Consider the following 20,130-nt stretch of genomic DNA (forward strand, 5'->3'; position numbering starts at 1 on the left):
TGAGAATGTCTGGAATCTAGCCGCGATTGTCCTGCTGCGCCTCGGGTCAACATCTTGAAGCTTTGCCCCCCATAGGCTCACATTTCGCCCAACTGTACCCTGACAACAAGAAGCCAGTGTCCACTTATAGCATGTGGAGCAAATGCCTCCAATTCCTCACTTTATATTTCTGTCCCACCTCACCTCACCTGACCCCTACCAAAATATGATAATAATAAACTCTATCGTATGTCCCACTTCCAGGTAGTATTAAGTGTTTTACCGCTCAAATAAATTTAGACCACATAGCTCAGCCTTAAAGGGCCACTCCATCTGTTTCACACATGACAACCTGTTGAATCATTACAAACAGTACTTCACAGTAAAGCTTGGGCTTGGAAACTACAAATGTACACAAGCAAACGGGGGTGTGGAGTTTGAAAGATGTGGGTATTTTACAGGTGCAGATCCAAGATGTTGGAGAACTGCAATATGGGAAATGTAGGATCCAGGGTTTTTGGAATTAGTCCCATACTAGGGACTAAAAATCAGGATATCTTGGCCTCTGCTGCTTTGATTTTGTTTTCTAAGTCAGTTTTGTTCATTGACTTGGATGTTCTGAGTTTCATTGTGAAGTGTGATGTTTGGGAGAGGAAAATTATTCCAAAACTTTCTGTTACTAAAAATGTGTACCTTTGATATTACAGAATTTACATACATAAAAGGTTTTGGGGAAAAAAAGGTGTTTCCATGTCTGAGTTTGGACCATTTCTGTAAAGCAGACTATTTCTATAAGCCCTAAAAATGTGTCAGTATTGGGTCTTTAAACTGTCTCTTACAAGTCCCCCACCATTATGGAGGTTCAATACTATAATACTGGAGTAGTCCTTAGGCTCCTGTTTTGTGGGACAGGGCGAGGGAGAAGCATAAAGATGGTTGGTTTGAGGTTCCCTGGCTCCTCCTACAGTAAAACAAACAATGAGCATCCCTGAACTTCCTCTCAAATATTTGAGCAGGTGGTGATGTTTGGATGGCTTTCTAAAGGGGGCTCTCCTTTATTTATTTAATTTTTTTTTTTTAGCTTGAATCCAATACTTAAAGGGTAAGTCCACCTGAAAATGAAAATGCAGTCATTATCTACTCAGCCCCATGCTGATTGAAAGTCGGGTGAAGGTTCGTAAGTCCACAATACATTTCTGGAGCTTCACAGCAAAACAGTGTTGCAGCATTCACCTAAACAACTGATGTAGATGAGGACTTGTTTAAAACGTAAAAAACAACAGAAAATACCCCATAAAATTACCCAAAACAGCTTGTCTGGTGCTTGTCCCAAATTGATTTGAAAAGACATCATTTAGACCCGTTTTTAACCAAAACTTTTCACTGTAACTGCAGTGTAAATATCACCTTTTTCTAATCCATGTGGAATCTCAGGGCTTCCAGAGACTTAAATCACGCTGGACGAGCTGTACAGAGCCATTTTATGTTTTTTTTGTGTGTCACCATCTACTTCAGTTATTTAGGAGAATGCTGCGACGCTGTTTTGCTGTGAAGCTCCAGAAATGTTTTGCGGACTACGAAACATCCCCTGACTTTCCATCGGCGTGAGGCAGAGTAGATAATGACTTAATATTTTCTTCTGGTTGAACTCAGCCTTCAAAGGGCATTATGAACCAGACTTAAAGGTGCACTATGTAACTTTTTCAGCCCATCAGAAAACGACCATGGAGGTTGCATCTTATCACGACTCATATTGACGTTTTCTTGTGTGTGTTGAACTTCTTTAACTACAACGTTGGTACGTAGTGCTACTTTCTCGCACTGTGGGACTTCTAGATGGGCAATGCTGTTTTTATTCCAACCCCGCCACAACTCAAAATACAAGCCTACATGTTAACAAACACCTATAGAAACACATGGCTTTGGAGCCCGTCTAAGGCTCGTGTCAGCTCTTTGAACAAACTGCTATTCAACATATCAAGAGCTGTGTCTCTTTATTTTTTTTGGCTTATATGCCTGTAAAAAAGTTGCATAGTGTACTTTTAAAAGCCTTATTAGGCTTCTGGTGGAAAAACATGTCAGATTATCCCACATGATAATAAATCTTTTTAAAAATATAACTTAATGTGTATTCCCTGTGGACTACAGAGGTATATGGATGGACTACAAAGCGTTCGGTCCATTAATAATGACGCATTTCCGCTCGGCCCCACCGTGGGATTATCTCCCCCTCCCCATTTACGCACACACGGAGCCGCTGCTCGCACACTGTCCGGCCACTTGGAAATTTCCCTCAACGCGGAGGATATTTTACAGCTGAGGAGCGGGACTGTCGGCTAATGTGCATCTTCTCTGGGGGTGACTCGCTTGAAATGCCCCAGTAGAGGACCCGAAGGTACGTCTGCAAGCCCGTAATCGGCTTTATTCCGCTGCCCATCTCCCCCGCAGCACACGCAGCGATCCGTCTGACCTTCTCCCGACCAAAGAAACCGCACGCCGCCTCTCTCTCTCCCTGTGTGTGAGTGTGTGTTTGAGTGTGTGTGTGTGTGAGAGAGCTCAGCGTGAGTGTGTGGATGGGATCTTGCCTCTATCTGCCTGCGTTGCTTTTGAATGGATCGCTGCTGTAAGTTGTGTTTCGGCGGCCGCGACGCTCGTTTGAATCAACGAAACTTGTGGAGCATTTAATGATCGGCTCCTCCGCTGGCATCGGCTCGGTTCCTGGGCGACTTTACAGACCACAGGGCTGCTGAAGCTGAAGCTGCTGCTGCTGCTGCTGCAGGAGGGTGAGCTTTTATTTTCTTGGCTGTTGAAGGAGGATTCGGCGTGTGGACAATAAACGGAGGGGTGGGTGCGCAGAGTCAAGGAGGCATGCAAGAGTTCACGGAGATTACGCTGCGCCGGGACCAGGGTCTCCGCCATGTTAAGTTAACCACCTCAAGTCAAGCTGCCACCAAATGCCTCAGGCAATTGTTTCCAACTTTTCCCTTTTAATAATGCATGTGGAAGAAAAAAACATATTACAGGGCGGCCACCTGTGCATGCTGCTGCGTGTAAGGAAAATCCAGCTTCATCATATAGCTCGCAGGGGGGTGGGTGGGTGGGAGACCGTCATTTCCAGCTTCATCCAGCCTGTTTGGTGCATGTGCATTCACGGGCAAGGTGATCACGAGAGCAGCCATGTGGAAAAAAGAAAAGAAAAAAAAAGTGACATATAGAATAATGCATGGCTTGTCTGCAGCAGCCATCCTCCCAGGTTATACATATTGTGGAGGATGGCTGCCTGGATCGTCTCTGCCGCCACACCCCTTCTTAGAAAGGCAAGGCACTGCCAGTAATACCAATCACATGCTATATCTGGTGTTGTTACCGCAGGAGATCTCAGGATGCGTTCTCCTGTTTGGCAGCGAGGTTGAGCTGAATGATCTCTTGTTTGTGCGCCAAGTTTGGTGAGCGAGGATTAATACACTCCAATGCGAGGGGATCAATGCATTTCAATGAGGCGGTGCTGGTGACTGTGACCGGTGAGCCGGTGAGGTGGCAGACGTGACAGGGGTCATATGAGATGAGTGGAGGGGGGTTTGTCCAGGCAGTTTAATAGGCAAAAGTAAATCGTCCCCCTGAAGCCCTCCTCTCTCTCTCTCTCTCTCTCTCTCTCTCTCTCTCACACTCACTCACACACACACACACACACACACACACACACACACACACACACACACTGTTCTCCCCACTCCCCTTCTGGCTGCCTAGACCCTGGCTTGTCAGGAAAAGACACATGACCTTACAGGCTGCAGGCTCCAGTGTGTGTGTGTGTGTGTAATCCCTCAGGAACGAATGCTCCCCTCTGACTGGCTTGTTACACATCCTCGAGGTATGTCTAACACACCGTTCTGTGCATCCAGATCCATTTTGGCATTCTGGGCAGCATTTCTTGTGGGAACGGCTGGCACTTATTAAATACATTTTCTCTCCCCAAAAAATCCATAGTTAATAAAGGTGTGAAGAATTTTGCGGCGGCGGCACGAGAATGTCATCCTGTCTGCTCGAGTTGCCCCGTGTTAAAACGTGTCCTTTCAAAATGGCAGCTCTCCTATAATGAGCCGGGCCCCCGTTTCTTCTGCACTGATCAGTTATGCTTCTGTTTCATCTCTGTGAAAATGTCATTTCTCAAGCCTCACTGTTAACTCTTACTATCAGCTTCTGCTGCTGTTGCTGCTGCTGCTGCTTAGTATGCAGCTGTGCCACCAGCCGTGGCACCGATCATTTATTAAACTGACCAAACTCTATCTGGCTTCCCTCACATAAAAGCAGCAATCAAAAGCTTTTTCATTATATTAGCAGCTGCACTGACCTTTTTGGAGGATGTGTTTATGCATCCATTATGCTATTAGTAGTTTGAAACCAATCTGCTCAGAGCAGAGCTGAGTGATCAACAAATACCCTCTTTACTGTGTAGCTGTTCAGTTATTTAGTGCTGAAATCGGTGGCAGGGAAGGAGAAGCAGTGTGAATCTTCAGGAAGTGATGTCTTGGTCTGCACATGATGGAAGCTGCCAGCATATTAATTATGCTTTGCTTTAATGGGAGGTCTTTAAAATCAATCGATGACTGTTTTAGCATAACCTGTCATCCATAGCCCTGTTTCCTTTGAAATATCTAACATAAAGATACTACAGCAAACCACTAAATTTGTAATTTCCATAGTCATTCAGCCTGGGCTGTAGCCTTGGGCGACTAACACTCAATGGCTATGTGCTTCTGGCTTATAAAGACCTTCAAGGCCAACCTCATCCGGAAGTGAAGGGGTTTACTCATCAGCAGCACATGGCTAATTTATTGATCCGTCCCTTTGTTGTGCATGGAAGCAGGCCTTTGCTGTCACCAGCCACCGCAGAGGGGAAGTAATAAACACCCCATAATGACATTTTAATCACAAGAGGCACCATTTTAATGCAGTGGACCTTTGGAGGTGAGCCAACAGTTTGTTGCTCGTGCTCAGCCAGGTAGCGCTGCTGAGTTTACAGGAAGTGTCGGGAACGTCATGTCAGTCAGAGTTGTCGGGTATAGTAAAATCCATTACAGCAGTACACAATAGTAAAACCACATGGCTCGTGTTGTGTGACCAAACTGGCTCCAACCTGTCGAGGTATAGACACAGGACCTCTTGGGATGTCCTTCGATGTGTGGATCAGCGGATCCTTAGGGTCCTGTGGGTTGTGAGGCGGGGACCTCCATGAATCGGACTTGTTCCTGCACACATGCTCCATCAAATTGGGATCTGGGTAATTTGGGGGCCAGTTCAATGCCTTGAGGTCTTTGTCATGTTCCTCACATATTCCTGAGCAGTTTTTGTGGTGTGGCAGGGCGTGTTGTCCTGCTGGGAGAGTTCTGCCTTGTGCTTGGTCTGCAAAATGGACCCAAGGTTTCCAGCAGATCATTGCATTGCAAGGACACAATAAATGTTTTTCACTTCACCTTTTAGTGCTCGCTGTGACTGATTGGTGGACTTCCTGCAAGAGTTGTACGGGCTAGTGTAAGTTGAAGGAATTGGCTAAGCCTGCGACCTGTATGCCTTTTTTGTGTAAAAGCTGCTGTGATGACAAGAGGACTTTATCATGCAAGTGTAAGAATTTCAGCTGAACAGAGAAAGCCTGCTTGAATTCCATTTGCCAAATACTTTGGCGAGAGTGTTCAGAAAATGTATTGCTTGCAGGATCCCTTGACACTTGTTCCACAGTTATTCACAACTCAACTTCCTCTGCTGTTCGTGCAACAATAACCCAGTGAAGAATCAATGGTTCCAGAGCAACTCCCAGCCAGTCACCTGGAACTCATTCCTTATTTTGTATGGATTAGCAAATTCAATTGCCATTGTGTTGTTTGTTTGACTGATAATGGTTATACGTAATTAAGCAATTAAAGAACATCATTAGAACGGCACAGGAATGCATTAGTCTGCAAAGTCTGCAAGGCATTGTACGTTATTTGATGACCTCACGCAAGCTTCATCACAACTGTGATGATGTCAGATCGGAGCCGCTCTTCATCTTTGGAGTTTTGTACTGTGAGAATAGATTGGACGGACTTAGCCCAGCGTTCATATTTAGAAGCATGGTGTCTATTAGCAGTGGCTAACTGGCTGTCCTCTTTGTTGACTGCAGACCTTGTGTACCTAGTGATGTGAATGAGCAAAACCTGCCTTCTCAATGATAAAGATTCTGTAAGCCAAGCAGGGTTGATGGTATAATTTTGCATTCAGTTGATAAAATGCTCCACCTAAGTGTTGGCATTTCTCTCTGTTTTGTTGGACTTGGATATCATTTGCTTTTTGCCCCACACTTTCCTCACTCTAAATGATGAAGTGAAATGAAGAAGGACTACTTTTATTATTGGTTGGTTATTGGTTATTGCTCGGTCCCTGGATGCACGCATGCACTTTGTTATACTTTTTAAGATTTAATGAAATCAACCCCCATTTTTGGTACTGTTTATCCGTGTTGGAATTCCTCTGCAATAGAGTCAATGCATTTACATCCGCCATTACCACCCTGGATCCAAATTGCCTAACTACAGTATGTATCCCAACAAATGTGTGTAAGTTTGGTTGTGCTGTAAACATAAACACTTGCTCTTCTATTAAATTTCTGACTGCTCACATATAGTTCATACAGTTCACATATGCACACATGCAGGCAAGACTCATTGTAAGCTGTGTCGTGGTGACGTGCTCAACGTGTGGCGTTCTGCAGTGTGAGGGGTGGAAAAAGGACTGAATGGAGGCGGAGGAATGTCTGGCCTAGTTCAAGTTAACTATCACAGAATTTCACACTTCGTTGTGACCAAGCAAAGGCATGTGTAACCTTAAACATAAGAGTCAAATCACAAGATTCCAAGCTGGGCTTCCTGTGAGAAAGAGGGCCCCCCTGAGCCTGGCCTTTCCAAATGTAACATAACTTAGTTTTGAACAGCATTAGGCAGAAAACTCATTGAATCACTTTCCATGCACTTTTGTCTGAGTCACCCAGAAAGGGATATAGTTAGCAACAGGCCAGGTTGATAAAAACTGAAGTCACAGCCTTGACCCAAATCTTTTTTAGAGAGAAGATTGAATGAACAAAAATCTTGTACAGCAAATGCAGCAGCAATATGAATTAAAAAAGGGTGGCAGTAGCTCTGGTAGTCCAACAATCAGAAGGTTGCTGGTTCAAATCCCCTGGCTGCATGTTGAAGAATCCTTGAGCAAGGTATTAAAGCCCAAATTATTCCTAATGAGCAGGTTGGCACCTTGCATGGCAACCTTTGCCATGAGCGTATGAATGTGTGTGCCATAGAAATGCAAGTCCATTTACCAAAATAAAATGACTTTCTTAGAGAGAGGGGGTGCACAGATTTGGACAGATTGTAGCCATTTATGATGAGATTCTGTCTGTCCAGCCCATCAGCAGCCCAAGTGTTCATCCAAAGTTTCTGAAGTGGAAATGTTGGTCATTATTGGATGGATGCAGCAGAGGCTGCCTTCTTGGCACATCCCTTCTACTTTCTGTTTTTTCCCACCTCCCACTGAGTTCTGGTTTGCCTGCTTCCCACTCAGTCCAAAATCCAATGTGCATTGCATCACAAACACAAGCCAGCACACTGTTTGCCTGCCAGTAACACAAAGAACTATTTCTGCACAAGTGGCCTTTACTAATTGATTGGTTTTAAATACTCTGTATGACTCAAGGACGGGTAATGTTTGCAGTGTTTGTTTCAGTCGATAATTAAGCATGGAGTATGTTCCGGCACGAGCAGTCTGTCGGAGTACCCGGTGCCCTGTGGCGGTCTGCATACTGTATGTGGTCCTGTGTGTGCTGTGATGTAAGTCAGTGGACCCCTAGTCTGGTTTAAAAATACCAAATTTTGGTCATGCTGAGCAGTCTGGAGCAGCAGTCGCCAGAATGGTTGTCATAGTTACGGGGGATGAGAACTCATGCTGCCTACTACCTTGTAGGCATTTTGAAAAGAGTTGTTCATCTGAACGGTTACCCCATTAGAGGAGCACGCTGACGACAGTGTTCACAGATGTTTATACCAGAATGGACTGAGATTCACAGTATTGTGTAGCTCGTATGGCCGATGGCAGTAAAGTCATCTGTCTTTTGGCGTGTCTTGACCTGGGAGCTGAGAATTCACTACGTAGTCACACTGACTTACTGACTGCTCCTCACCTAAAAGAGCAAAAGCTTCCATTCTCAATGCAGCGATGATCTGTGTGTGCTAAAATGCAGCTGAGCAACATCATCTACAGGACTTGACACAAATGGTCGGCCCTTTGTCCTCAGCCTTCGGGTTGAACATATACATGCATGTAAGAGAGGTCTCCATGCTCCCGAATATGACACCAGGTTAAATGTGACATGAAACATGAACGATCCCTGCGGTGAAATGAGGTGAAGTCCTCCTGTTTAAGTTTAGACCTTTTTGAAATGAATACCAGCTATTTCTGAATTTGAGTGTCTTCTTTACTAGCTTCCCAGAACTGCTTGTCAAGGGATCTGTTAATACTTTTTGGTTCTAAATATGTAAACACAAGATGAAATTGTCTAATTGTCTGCAGTTGCTGCTAAACTTAAAGGGGCTCTGTGGAGTCTCTAAGTTTATGTCGGCAGACTCCATTTCTAAACTGGCGTCAGCTACTGCTTCTCTCTGTGAGCAGCAGAGTCATTAAATGACTTAAACAAATCGTCCACAGGCTTGTAGGCAACCGAGAGAGACGGCGAAGGTCTCTTTTGTCCCATCACGTCACAATCTGCTCGCATATGGTCAATAAAAAGTGATCAACACAACAAAACACTTTTATGATTCCTTTTCTTTTGCCATCATGCTCATATTGTGCTTAGACACTAAAATGCTCTCTTTTTCTTTGATAAATGCTAGATTTGTAAATGATGAAATTGCTTATCATGACAGAATCGATAAATCATCTTGAATTTTCTTTCTACTTGCACAAGTGTCTGTAAGACGGATCACTCCTCGTTGGGCCAAATCCAGGCCGACTACGAAACCTCAACTTGTAATTTCAGGCGTTTTGGCCGAAGCGAGCCGTCATCTCGACCCCCGGCTGAAAGTGGATCTGCTCTGAAATGGGTTTCAGGTTGCAGATGAGCTCCTCAGCTATTACTGGAGTGCGTCTCTGGCAGAAATCCCTGCTGCCATGGTTGCCACCTCGAGGCTCATGCCTCTTAGTCACCAGGGCAGAAATGTAACCTAATCGGGTGTCTGCTGCTCCCAGTACACAAGCATGCTACACTGCGAACAGAGTGTAGATTGGCTGTTTTGTACGTGACCACGTGTGGCCAAACACCCTTGTGAACCATGTTACTCTACGACACCCTGTAATTTTCCCATTTCACTTGGATTCCTTATTACTGCTTGCGTTGCTTTGGGCAGTTAATTTCTTTTTTCCATCTCCCCTCTTCCTCCTCCTGCCCGTGGGCTGTTCGATCTTGCCAAAATGACATGGAAATGCAGCAGTTGCTTAAAGGTTACAGAAGCATGCCCATTACATAGAGATTACTGGTTTGCTTGCTGTGAAGTGAACCATGTAACACCCCTCTCCAGCACAACAAGTGCTCCTGAGCAAAGTGTTTTATTTTGGATGCACTCAGTGGACTACTTGATGCCAGTGCCACTTGTTGTGGTTATTTTTGGTTGATAATCAAAAGTCTGTTTACATGCGTCACTCCGACTTTTACGCATGAATAGTAAATGAGCAGTAGAGGCAACTTCAAGGTGACTTTTTATGCAAGTGTGATGTCAAAAAAACCCCCCTTCATATCTCTACAGGAGAAATTGATCACGATGTGAGAGGAGAAAAAACAGGCTTGGCATTTGAACAAGACAGGATATCAATTGAATCTGTACCAAAAAGGGGGATGAGCGCATACAACTTTGATGGCTGCTGATGAAAACATTAGCTCCTCGTGTTTTAAAGGTTAAACCAAGCATGACTGCATCTACGTTTCCTCTGTTGCCTTAAAGATCCCTTAGCAGTTGGCCGTAACTGTATCTATTCCCAAAGTGGTGAACAAATGGCGTCCTCATTACTCAACGTGTTTGTTTTTTGTTGACAAATTTCAACATTTGTATCACTCATCAGATTATTTTGGTCCCTGTGATGTCGTGGTTGGTGAAAAATAATCCCGTGTTGGAATTCCCCAGGAAGTGAGAGCGCAGTGACTCGGAGCGAAGCTTTGTTGAGCAGTGGGGTGAGTGAACATTCTGGGAGTGCTGGAAATGTATCCCACCCCTCTGCTCCTCCACGGCCCTCCTGCAGCCCGGGGCATCTATTCTTGGTTTTTCGCATGGGGATAAATTCTTGTTGCAAATGTTGGGTAGGGAGTAACCTCTCTGTATAAGGCCACCCTGCTGGCAGAAGGGCCAAAATGATCCCAGTGTTGCTGAATAGACTGAAAATATTGTGGATATGTGAGTGCGATGAATAGATTGTTGAAATCCAGGGGAGCACTTATGTCATTTGCAGTCAGATTTGGCTGCTGTTCCCATTGTTTCTGCGGGCTCGGCATTCGGCACAATGTATCCTGAATGAGTTCAGCCTTCAGTCAATTACCAACCAGTTTGTTTGTGTTTTTTGGCTGATCATTTACACCATGAAATGTCAAATCCAAACAAAACAATTTATGTTATTTGACCGCCATGGGTACTGAGTATGGAGGAAGTCATTGTTGCCTATTATCTGTGTTGCACCATTCATTTTTATTCAACCTCCTCTGTTGGCGTAAAAACTGCTCCACAAGCCAACAACGGTTAACGGACAACAGTTGGTGGTACAAATACATAATTTGAATAACCTGTGTGAACTTAACGTCCCATCAGCGACCCAGCAAAGTAAAAAGAGAGCTTTGTTTTCTCTCTTCAACAACTTTTGATTGCTTAAAATGGTGTGCAGTAAACAAAACTTGAGGAGGAACTAAACAGAACTGTAGAGAAATTGTAGCGACGCTCCGGGAGCGATTATGGCTGCCCAGCACTAGCCAGGCCTGCTAGTTTGCTAGTTAGTAAGAGATATTGCTGTGCTTACTGTTTTCACAGGCTGTTCAGTACTCCCAACTGATCTCCATATGCAGAACTGTATAAATTGTTATGCCACAGCTTCACATAGTGCATGCACACAGGTTAATCCACTTGAGTTTTTAAGCGCTGCCGGTCAGGGATCCCTCTTCTCTTAAATGGATTTAGTTGCGGAGAACGACACCATATTTTGGCAAGTTATTATTTTTCCTGATATTTGGAAATGATTAGCCTTAAAAATTCAAGTATAAAGTTTATTGTTCTCTGATAAGACAATTCAGCTGGATGTCGGTGTTGGCTTTACACATCTGAAATGACAGATGTGAAAAATGCTGGCTTGTTCTTATCATTTCTTTCTTTATTTTGCATTTTTCGTGCTTCATGTTTTTCTTGTTTTATTCCCCCGTGATTAACACTGAGTCCTCTTTTTTGGCGTACAGTGAATCAGGGTGCAAAGTGCATATTGACATGATCAGTCATAGTGACATTCAACCGCGAGCACGTGAAAATGTTGTAAGCGGCAGGATGGGCCTCTTCTCTCATCCCTCCTGTGATATTATTTGAAAATTATCATCCATAAACTAAAAGTTTTATTTCTTTTTTTATCCGCTATAACAGAACGTGTTCAGTCAGTTTCCTTTCCTCGATGAATTTTGTGTTGGATGGGTCTGCAGCCTTCTATAACACATCCAACGTGACATTGCAAAATTCTACCGATGGACCGCACCAGAAATAGCCCTTTAAGTGGCTCTTAATGTATGACCGTTACATAATTTCACTGTCAGTGCTCCTCGCCCTTGGCCGAAACCTTTCTGTCTGGTGTAGACTTGCTTGCACTCTCCACCTCCCTGCGAGCCTCCGATGCAGCTTGTGGAGGTTTGTAGTGTTTGAATAGAGCTATATAAGGGAAACCATTCTTTGTTTATTAGTTAAGGGAGAGTGCATGGGAGTGCTGCCAGGCCTCTCTCCGAGTAGAAAACGGGGACAGCGAGAAGAAGACGAAACACCACTCAAACAGAGTGTACTCTGCTATGCGGAGCTGTAAACATTGCTCCTTTTGTTTTTTGTAAGGCGGCGTTATGAGGGCGGCAGCTGGCTTATGTTACATGTGGAAAGCTCGGCGGTAATCAAGTGGCTGAAAATAGACTTTTATTTGTGCGCCATGCTATGGGGCAGTGTGCAATATTGCAGCCAGGAATACAGTGGTTACATTAGCTGCCTCCCAGTGACTTCATCTGAGTTATGAGCAGTGGAGATTATTGGAGCGAGGCCGCCCACCTGCTGCAGGCTGCAGGTCCTCTGCTAGCATGACAGTGGTGTAGCAGAAGGTGTGTCTTGGTTGTAGCCTAAGAGCATTTATCTAATAAAAGAAACAAGGAAAAAAGACATTTTATGAATTATATTTAAAGGTGCAATAAAGCTCTTGGAACAGGGGAGTGCTGGTTAGCGTCATAACTCTAGTAGATATCTCAGCAACACAATACATAGACACCATAATGTCAAAACTCTGATTTATTTTAGTTCATTTTTGAATGTTTTCAACTAAAATTCTTTCATATTGCCTCTTTAAGAAAGGGAGCCGATGGGATAACACAGCCACTCCATTCAGTTAAGATGGTCGCTTGAGTGTACTGTCGAGTGCCATCTGTCAAATGGCCGTTAAGTTGTTCGAGGGGCTACCTGTGCGTGTTGGATTTTTACAGCCTGCATTTGTAAACCGTATTAAATGTGAAGTGCCGTCTATGGAGACAGTTTGCTAAAACATGTCTGGCGGTGAGCGGTGAGGAGATCATTTTTAGGATTCAAATAGCTTCTTTTACTTCAGGGCTAAATGTGTCTGAGGTCTCCACTTTTAAAAGCTGAAGTGAGACCAGCTGTCTGTGGGAAAACACATTATTATTACTATATTAACTCATTAAAAAGGCTTAAGTTTATAGGGTGCCCAGTTGTTGTTTGGGGTGTGGAAGCCAGTAGCGGAGGTGGTGCTAAGTCATCAGCTGCACGGCTCCGATTCGGTTGTCAGCTTTGTGTAATCAGCATGGCTGCACAGTTTGCTACTGAATTAGATTGTTCATTAAATGCACTCTACATGAACTGCATGCTGTTGAACGAGGCCGTACTTTCAACTTGTTGGTGTTTTTCTTTGTGCAGGATTAATGAAAAGCATGGGATTTGCTGCCTCATGAGTACTATATGCTTCCTTTTCAGAGGCCACTGTCTGGAAACGGTTGTGCAATCACTTCTGTTCCCAGTTTGAATTTAATTGAGATAATCCAATATCACTATTTTCTGCTTTGTCAATTTAAAATAAGATTGTTTGTAGTAATCTTCTCAGCTTAAAGTTGGTGCGCAGTGTTTCATGTCAGCTCGTCTATGGGGAGCTTGTTCTCCAGCTGGCAACGAGACAAATGCTGCATTGTCAGATTCCTCTCTTTAAATGGACTCGGGCGTTTTGTCTTTTGGACTCAGGGTAGAATGCCAGCCTTGTCCTCAGTCGGGTTACTTATCTCCCCGGTGCAGAGCACACCCTCGGGGAAATTACTTGGGGGGGCATCTCCACCCACCCGTTTACCCCCTCGACAACATGATTGAATGCTGTCTCTTCCTTTGAGGCCTGAGTACGCCGTTTGTTACTTACACTGTTAAAGTCAAGCATCCTCTCAATGAGCTACAAGATTATCTGTGTTTGTAAGGCTGGTAGGCAAACACCAGGTGGGAAATTTATTGCTGGCTGCTCTTAAGGGAACGTTCATGCAGAGACTCAGTGCTGATTTTGAATTGGCAACGTGCGTTGCTAGGATGGTGGATTCAAATGCCAGTTACAAGTGGCAGATGGGAAATGAGATTTTTGTTTTTGATCTGTTTTCCCTGATGTCAAGTGCAGCTTGTTCCCTGATTGGAGTTTTGTTAACTGTCCTGCCAAGACTTTTACTTTCCGCAGCTGTGGGAGCAGGTGAGCGCTCCTGAGCAGCCTGGCATCCCTGTGCGCTCTGGACGGCCACACATTCCACAACTTTCTTGGACCCTACGGGCCTGTTTCACAGCAGGCTTTGCTTTCAAGAAGCAGACACAAACTCATTTTTTCTGTTTTTATGGGAGTGAATGCTGAGGTGGCACTTGGCATGCTGTCTTTATTGGAAGGTGTTAATAAAGAGCTGGACATGGAGATATTAAAGGAATAGAAAATACTTGCTGTCTTAGTTAGATGAGAAGATTGGTGCACTCAGTCTGTTAAAGCAGCTATAATCAATATTTCTATATCCATGACAAATCACTTCACTGCGCTTTCTAGGGTCTTTCAGCTCATTGTTTTGGTTTTCTGGCTCGCAACTTTAATGTTTTGGTTCACTCTCAACATGTAGCATAGTTGTATTCGGCCACACCACCTGCTCAGCATCTAGCGGCAGACAGTTAGCAACATGGTGGCGCCTTTAGCAGCTAACTAGCTAGGTATTTCCCTGAGGAGACTGTAGGGATCAAACAAAAATGAAACTTTATCATTATATTTAGTGAGCAGACATGTATGTGGTATCAATAGGCCTAGTCTAATCGAGGTCTCAAATGCAAAGCATATAATTGTGTTTCCCAAAATGTCAGAGTACTCCTATAAAAGAATCATGGTGGGAAAGTGTACACGTAGCTCTGAGAATACTGTCTGATGTCACTTTTCAGGCTGCGTGAAAGTCCCCCTGTACAAGTAAAGTAAAGGGGCTGTCGTCTTCACTGCAGCAATCCCAGCATTGTGCAGCATGCATTGAATCTACAGTGCTGGCCTCCTCCTTCCCTCCTGTCCCTGCCTTTGGTGCGCTTGTGGTATTCCTACTGAAAGATAAGCCATCCTGGAATCAGCCACAGTCTGCTGACCAAGCAGGAAACAGTAGCAGCCACCCCCCCCAACACCACAAACCTCAGCTCAGTCCATCATTGCGCTCTCCCTCTTTATCTCACTCGCTTTTTTTCCCCTTTTTCTGCCACGCAAATCTATCCCTCTCTTAGTTTCTCTCACCCCCTATCTCTGTTTCACCACCCCGCCAGTTCTCCTCTGGGCCCTGCGGGTAGCGAGCGTGTCAACACCTCAGCTGCAACCCAGTCGCAGGGATGAAATGACACTGGCTGTAAATCAGCGGCGCGCACATCTGGTGAATGGATGAAGGGCGGTGTATTGATGGACAGAATATTCACGCTGGCGATGTGACATTTTGACATTTTTTCAATGCGTTTGTCTGAGTATCTAAAAAATCCTCAGGCATGATTTGTGATGACTGGAAATGGGGCTCCTGACCTTCATTTAGCTGGCGTTTAGCCTCACTCTCACATGCCTGCATGGAAACATGAGGAATAATTGGCCTGGAATAGTTTATGTGCAGTGTTGCTTGCCATAGGATGAAAATTAAAGCTTAAGAGGATTTTAATTAATTTTCTATTTACGGTCACACTGTAAATTCTGTGAGTAATGTAACCTACGTTTCATGCCATCTGTTTATCTCTATTGCACTTAGGTGCATTAGATTATTAGACTAATCAGATAAAGTTGTTTTGACAGAGTTTAGCCTATGAGCCAGTTTTGAATAATTAAACTGTCCCGACCAAGACCTGGTTTCAGGAGGGGTTTTCCACAAATAGAAAGCGTGTTTGGTTGCACGATACAGACAACATTTATTTGAGGATTTGAACCAGAATGATTGCATCCATGTTTTATGCTATAAGCTGGAAAAGCAGGGGTCAGGCAGGATCACAGTGGGGAATATATATTCTTCTGCAGAAAAATAATAGTTTGACAGACAAATATAAAAGAACCTGTTGAGGATTAATGTTAAAATGTGTTACGGCTTCACATTTTGACATTTTTCACATGCAGAATGTCTTGAATAGAGGCTAAGATGCTGCCTCCAGTGTGCTCCAATAGCTCACATTGTTTCTTAAGATGCAAAGTCAAGTCATTTACCATTTAAATTAGCTGCAACCACGGCACATTTCAGCTTATCTCCAACCACTCTTCAGGCTGGGATCTTTTAAAAGCAATGTGTGTGTACATTCTCAGGCTTGTGTGTCTGCCATCGCCATCTGACTCCCCAAACAATGCAGAGTATTTAATGTGTATGAGGTGAATTGGGAGCGGCTCCTGCCTGCTGCTAACAATAGAACTGACAAGCAAAGGGGCCAGGCTTTCACTTTGCAGACAGCGGTGAAAAAAACGGTCTTGGACTAGCTGGATTGTTCACCCTCAATAGGCAGCCGCAGCCGTGTTTACCTCCCTGTGTCATGATTTTCTTCTTCTTTAGTGTCCCCGAGCCTCTGCCCCAGCCACCAGCCTGCTTTTTAATTGGTTCTCCTGCCTCCCGATCGGCTCACCTGCCTGGAATTGTTATCGCGTCAACTTGCCCTGGAATTACAGTGGACTTTTTCTGAAGGCGCCTTATGGAAGTGTCGCACCTCGAAAGTCACTCGTCCATTTAGAAAACCTTAACAGCGGGAGCTGCTAATGGAAAAGATAAGGAACAGCAGAGCGGTGCTTATTCTAATTAAAATGTATGTCAATCCATATAGTTATTGACTGAATCTGGTTTTTGGAGGCCAAAGCGGCTGAGGCTACAGTAGCAGACAGTCAAACGTCTGCAGGCAGCTGTCCAGCCAATGAGCGGATTAGAGGGCTCCCATATCTTTACGGCTGAGATGCAAAAGAAGATTAGGCCGGCAGCTCATGAAGAGGGGCCGGCCCGGCCTAATCTGTGGGGCTGCCAGAGTGAGACGCTGCCTTTTTAAACCGGGCTTTGATGATTTATGGTAACTTGTAAATGATGGACCCACTTCTGTGGCTGCCTGTGCATTTTTTATGCATCATTTGTGAGGATGAGTTTAAGAGGGAGGACATCAGTTGGCCCATATGTGGCGGCCAGCATGACACATTATGCACAGAATAGTTAGTGTTATTTGAGTCAGTTACTGATTGTCTTTCTCTGAAGTGACTCGTGCAGCATTCTCATTAGCTGGGATGCCATTTCATCAGCAGTAATGAGGTATATCCAGAGATTAGTGGCTCTGTTGTGCTCCACTGTGAACATTAGAACCACATATGGACCGCAATATACAGTAGCTTTAGACCTAGCCAACAATGATTTGCTCCATTTTACTCTTTCAACTCGAACATTAATATGGTTCTGATTGGATCGATGAAGCCAGCTCCTTGTTACAATGTGGTTTGATTACATATCCTTGTTATGATCTCAGCTCCAAGTGGTGTTGGGGTTCATCCAAAGTGACCAGGCGGTGTGTAACTGGAGCAGTGTATCTATCATACATGCATACCATGGAGCGCGAAGGCAAGGTTTGGGTCAAGCTGCTCTGCCATGCCTGTCGGTATCTCCACGATCAGCACGAGCCAACTTTCAGCTCTGAACCATCGCGGGGCTCGTACGGGTGCTGGAGATTCTTGGAAGCGCATTGGATTTTAATGTGGTGTATATAGTTATTTTAATTGCATGTATGGTAGTTTAAAATTCTGTAATATTTACAGCCGTCAAAAAAAACAAGTCAGCCAAACTCGGGCTGGAAAACTGCACCGTGAAATGTTTGAATTTGACCATGAAAGGTGTAGGAACCCTGCATAGGCTTCCCTGGAAACCTCGATCAAGATATATCTGATATTTGATTCTTTCATGAGACAGCTGGCGTATTTTCTTTTTCGCTCGGGGGTCTACATAGTGGTGGCTTTTTGCAATCTGAAGAGGTCTCTGACAGTTACAGATTAGTCTCTTTTACCTCAGCAGCTCTCTGTTTCCTGTGAAGTCTGCGACGTTCAGCTCTTGTGACGCTGGAAGCCAAAGGATCCTTCTGACGTGACCTGCCTTTCAGGCATCGAACATTTTAAGGGAATTCTCCAGGGAAGCGTTTCTCTTAAGAATGAGTGCTGTTGAATGAGTAACAAGATGGAAATGGGTGATAATTCAGAACATGAAAATCATCTGGTTTGGGGTAATGCTGGCCATAATGACGAGTAAAATAGTCTGCTGCCTCAAAATCTCGCTGATGCTTCCTGAAAAAGGCGTGCACGCGAACATTATAAACTCCTCTGACTCTTAATGGATTGTTTTATGATGATCAGATCTCATTTTCCTCCATGAATGCGACACTTCATGTAGGGTCTTTGTCAGCTGTCAGCCAGGGATGTGCTTCTGCTGTTCTCGGGTGTTATTTTGCCATCATTTTAATTACAGCTACAGAGGAGAGCAACATTGTAAATGCAGTTTCTTTGGACTATTAGTACTGAATGTAGACTTCATAAATCAATCCCTTGAAATGGTATGGGAATTTGTTTTAAGGCTAAAGGGAACCGCTCAGATAATCCTCTTTATTTCCAATTTTGTGTTGCCTTTTGCACTGTATCCTGCAGCCCCAGCCCCTGTTTCCTTATATACCTCTACATTTTAGAGCTCAGGGTTTATGCCTGCGCCAGTCTCGGTATGAAAAACGGTGGCCCTGAAAAATATCTTTCACACTTAAACCCAGCACTGATGTTCTGCTCTAATGGCACTTGACTGCAAGCTCTTCCAGCAAACCTTGAAAAATGGCTGTTTTCACCTTTTATGTGCCTGTCAGAGAGCCTGCCGAAACTCTCACTTCATCTTGTCTCACATTAGTTTACAGTGTTCAGCCAAGGAGCATTAGGACACACACACGGCCACATGCACACTCACACTCACACAGGGGCCTGCTCGCACAGGCTAAAAAAAACAAGACCAAGTGTAAACCACAAATGTAAACACATTGTTGCCTCTCCACTCCCACCTCCAGCCTGGCTGGAGGGGTTTTGATTCCATTCATGGAACTGGGAGTCGGCCCGAGAAGGGACGAGGGTCTGTGTAATTGAATTAGTAGCTGCGTCCCCGTCCCCCCCCCACCTTCTTCTCTGGTTGGGCAGGACTAATCATTGAGAATCTGTGCCCTCCCATGAGAGGGTCGAATAGTTGCCTTGTATAGAAGAGAGACGAGAGGGGTTGTCTGCTGTGTGTGTCTGTGTATGTCTGTCTCTCTGTCTGTGTGTGTGTCTGTGTATGTCTGTCTCTCTGTTTGAGTGTGAGTGTGTGTGTGTGTGTGTGTGTGTGTGTGTGTGTGTGTGCATCCTTGCCTATTTTTGTGTGTAAATGTGGCTGTGTGGTGTTTGATTTCCAGAGGTTGTCTGTTCCCCTACCAGATTAAATGGTGGGTCTCCTGACCCCTTAACCTCTGATGGGGAGGCTATGTAACAACTGTGTGTGTGTATGTGTCTCTGTGTGTGTGTGTGTCTGTGTGTGTGTGTGCTCACATGTGATGCAAAGCAACAGCTGTTCTCCAGATGTCCTCAGCTACCCCCCAAATGGGGGAAAAAGGACTAATGAAAGAGAATCCCAACTCCAAAGAGGTATACACGAGGCTCAGGGAATATTTACTGTAGTTAGTCAGTCGAACTGTTGTTGCTCTGTGTGAGTTTTAACTGCTGTGTAGGCCTCTGCAGGCATAAAGGGAAATTAGTGATAGGAGTTAATTGATTAGTTATTCAACAGAAAAATAATGAGCACTACAATGCTTTATGATTAATTTATCATTTTATTTTCAGGCAGAAATGCCGAACAACCCCATTTCCAGCTTCTCGGATGTGAGGATTTGCTGCTTTTCCTTTTGTCTCACGTCTAAATGAGCTTATTAATTGTTTGCTTTGGCTCGTTGGTCGGACAAAACAAGCTATTTGATAACGTCAGCTTAACTTTGGGAAGTTATTTTTTAAAATATTTTAATAATCAAACGATTAGTTGATGACCAAAAATGACCAAAGTAATGAAAAGTTGTGCTTTAGTTGCAGCCCTAATGCAGTTGTTTGTTTAGATGGGATTTTTGCACATGTCCCTAGGACATGTCTTTATATTCATTTATTGGTTATGTTTTTCTTTTTCCTTTTTTGGGCCCTTTTTTTATTACAGAGGACAGTTTAGAGAGATGACAGGAAAATGAACGAGAGAAGGGGCCACAGGTCGGACTCGAACCCTGGGCCTGTGTGGTGAGAGCACAGCCTTCTGCCAACTGAGTCACCAGGGCGCCCCTCTTTTTT

The 20,130-nt window shown here is 44.3% G+C and overlaps 1 protein-coding gene across 1 annotated transcript in view; it reads left to right on the forward strand.

Annotated features, from left to right (window-relative positions):
* Window positions 1–2,268: 2,268 nt before the first annotated feature.
* The window catches only part of tln2a (talin 2a), a 93,524-nt gene continuing 75,662 nt past the window's right edge, over window positions 2,269–20,130 (forward strand). Inside the window, exon 1 of the mRNA XM_073463975.1 lies at window positions 2,269–2,374. The gene's annotated coding sequence lies outside the window, so the exon portion shown is untranslated. The remainder of the gene's footprint in view (window positions 2,375–20,130) is intronic.

The sequence above is a fragment of the Pagrus major genome, chromosome 4 (assembly GCF_040436345.1).
Source record: "Pagrus major chromosome 4, Pma_NU_1.0".
Classification (NCBI taxonomy): domain Eukaryota; kingdom Metazoa; phylum Chordata; class Actinopteri; order Spariformes; family Sparidae; genus Pagrus; species Pagrus major.